Source organism: Colobus angolensis, unplaced genomic scaffold, assembly GCF_000951035.1.
Source record: "Colobus angolensis palliatus isolate OR3802 unplaced genomic scaffold, Cang.pa_1.0 Scaffold238, whole genome shotgun sequence".
NCBI lineage: Eukaryota > Metazoa > Chordata > Mammalia > Primates > Cercopithecidae > Colobus > Colobus angolensis.
Window position 1 is genome coordinate 1,481 of NW_012115577.1, and position 3,178 is coordinate 4,658.

The 3,178-nt window shown below is 47.9% G+C and overlaps 1 protein-coding gene across 1 annotated transcript in view; it reads left to right on the forward strand.

Moving 5' to 3' along the window:
- The first annotated feature begins 2,501 nt into the window (after positions 1-2,501).
- The window catches only part of LOC105513936 (HLA class I histocompatibility antigen, B-15 alpha chain-like), a 95,180-nt gene continuing 94,503 nt past the window's right edge, over positions 2,502-3,178 (forward strand). The window contains 1 exon segment of the mRNA XM_011944979.1: positions 2,502-2,558. The gene's annotated coding sequence lies outside the window, so the exon portion shown is untranslated.

Below are 3,178 nucleotides of genomic sequence, written 5' to 3' on the forward strand. Positions count from 1 at the left end.
TAGGCATTTTGAAGTTCTTGTGTGCTGGAGGTACGGCTGGGTTTTGTCTCACAGCAGAGGCAAGTAATTGTGACTCAGAAATGCGTTGCTGTCTGGCTGCCTCCTCTCTATTATTGTACACCTTGAAGATGAGGTTGATTAATTCCTGTTGTGGGGTTTGAAGGCTGGATTCTAATTTTTGAAGCTTTTTTCTAATGTCAGGAGCTGACTGGGTGATAAAAGGCATATTTAGAATGAGACGGCCTTCTGACTTTTCAGGATCTAGGACTGTCAAGCATCTCAGGATTGCTGCCAAATGAGCCATGAACTGGGCTGGGTTTTCGTCTTTACGTTTCTTAGTTTCTTTAAGTTTCTCATAATTAACAGCTTTGTAAGCTGCCTTTTTAAGCCCTTCAACTAGGCAATAAATCATGTAATCTCGCCCAGCTATACTTGGGGAATCTGCCTGATAGTTCCACTGGGGATCCTCTCGGGGAGCTGCTCTAATGCCTTCCTGGAGGTCTGGCTTGTGGAGTTGGCAGTTGTCAGCGTGAGACTGGGCCAGAGAAAAAACTCTTTCCCATTCATCTGGGGAGAGGGTAGAAGTTAAGATGACATTTAAGTCACTCCAGGTTAAACTGTAGGACAGAGTTAGATATAGGAATTCCTGTATATATTTAGTGGGTCCTGATGAGAAAAAGCCTAAACGCTGACTGATCTGAGAGAGGTCTGATAGAGAAAAAGGCACATGTACCCTGACTATGCCTTCAGCTCCAGCCGCCTCTCTAAGAGGAAATTTTTGGGCAGGTGGGAAAGAGCTAGTCATGGAACCAAACTGTAAGCTGGACCGGGTGTGAGGAGCAGGGGTGATAGAAGGATTATAGGGTGGAGAAGTGGAGGCTGAGGAAGAATTGGGACCTGGCTCAGCCTGGAGAGGAGCAGTCTGGGGAGGAGGGGAGAGGTCAGATGGGTTTGTAGAAAAGGAAGATTGGAAAGACTCAGTGACGCTTGAGGTTGGAACTGAGGGGACAGGCGAGAGGGAAAGAAGGAGGATTTGGGCAGAATCGCAATGGGAACAGAGAACAGGGAGGGAATGAAGTGTGAAAAATGCCTGGATGTAAGGCACCTCAGATCACTTGCCCATTTTTCGACAAAAATTATCTAGGTCTCGTAGGATGGAGAAATGGAAAGTGTCGTTTTCTGTCCATTTAGAGCCATTATCAAGTTTGTATTGGGGCCAATCAGTGTTGCAGAAGAAAATAAGACGTTCAGGTTTTAGAAAATAAGGCGTTCAGGTGTGAGTTGAAGAGGTTTTAAGGTTTTGAGAACACAGGCTAAGGGAGAAGAGGGAGGAATGGAGGGTGGAAGGTTGCCCATAGTGAAGGAGGCAAGCCCAGAGAAAAGAGAGGGTAGAGACACGGAGAGAAGGGGTGGGTGGAGACATGGAGAGAAGGGGTGGGGGATGCTTGCCCCCCAGGAAAGTGGAAAAGGGGTGGGGGGTGCTTGTCCCCTTAGAAACTGGAGAGAAAAGAGAGGGTAGAGACAGGGAGAGAACGAGCAGGGGGTGCTTGCCCCCCCCAAAAACGGTGCTTGCCACTAAGGGTGAAGGATCAAGGCAGGTGTTCCCATGGTGATCCGACACCTCTGACACATGGGTGAATAATCATGCAGGCGTCTCTGCAGTGATTAAACACCAAGGGAAGACTGTCTTCCCGAGTCTGTGACCAGCGCCAGAGTTTTGAGTTCAGGGATAAAACACATCTCCTCTGTCTCTACCAGAAAAGGAAAGGAACTGAAATTAAGAGAAGGGAGAGATTGAAAGATGGCCCTAAGATTGATAGGAGACAGAGACTGAGGGATAGTGTGAGAGGTTGGAGAAGAGAGTAAAAAGAGGTCACGTACCGGATTTAAAATTGGTGAGATGTTCCTTGGGCTGCTTGGTCTGAGGACCTGAGGTCGTAGGTGGATCTTTCTCACGGAGCAAAGAGCAGGAGGACAGGCGATTGATTTCCCAAGGGAGGTCCCCCGATCCGAGTCATGGCACCAAATTTCACGTGCGTCCATGTGAAGAGACCACCAAGCAGGCTTTATATGAGTAATAAAGCTTTTTGATCAACTGGGTGCAGGCAGACTGAGTCCGAAAAGACAGCGAAGGGAGATAGGGGTGGGGCTGTTCTATAGGATTTGCGTAAGTAGTGGAAAATTACAGTCAAAGGGGGTTGTTCTCTGGACGCAGAGGTGGGGGTCACAAGGTGCTCAGTGGGGGAGCCTTTGAGCCAGGATGTGCCAGGAGAAGGAACTCCACAAGGCAATGTCATCAGTTAAGGCAAGAACCGGTCATTTTCACTTCCCTTGTGACTCTTCACTTGCTTCAGGCCATCTGGATGAATACCTGCAGGCTTGGGCTCAGAGGCCTGGCAAATGGCCTCCTAATGATTTTTTTTAAAAAGTGTTACAAAAATACCAAGTGTTCCAATAAAATATGCACACTGCCTAGATGTGCATAGTTCTGGAAAACAGGCAGTGCTTGAGCATCCTTGAAGAGCATTGGGTCTGCATGGAGCACTTGCAGCTTTGGGGTGATGACTACAGGCTCCCGGTTGCAATAGACAGTAACAAACCCTGCTTCTCTGTATTCAGGAGAAGTTCTGGACTCATACAGGGAAACTCGGACTAGGGAAGGAAGATAATTTTAAATTCAACAACCCAGAGTCACAGATCCACAGTCTGGGAAAGTAAAACAGGAGCTTCCAGAGTTTAATTGTAGTGCTGTTTTGACACAGGTCTTTTACAGATTGGAATTCTAATCATTCAGGGATTACCAATATTGTGCTACCTACTGTATTAATAAACAAAAAGGAAACTGGTCTCTATGAGAATCTCTACGTGGTGCCTTCAGACAAAACTTCACCAGGTTTAGAGAGAAAACCCCTGTCTCTACACCTCCATTCCCAGGGCGAGCTCACTCTCTGGCATCAAGTTCCCCGTAGTGAGTTTCCCTGTACAAAGGTCCAAGGGGAGAGGTAGGAGAGGGAGGCAGGGAGTCCAGTTCAGGGACCGGGATTCCAGGACGAGCTGTGAAGGGAAAGGATCTGGGCACAGCCTGGCGGTCTTTTCCTGGTTTCCATAGACAGATCCTTGTTCAGGACTCAGGCAGACAGTGTGACAAAGAGGCTTGGTGTAGAAGAGGGATCAGGAC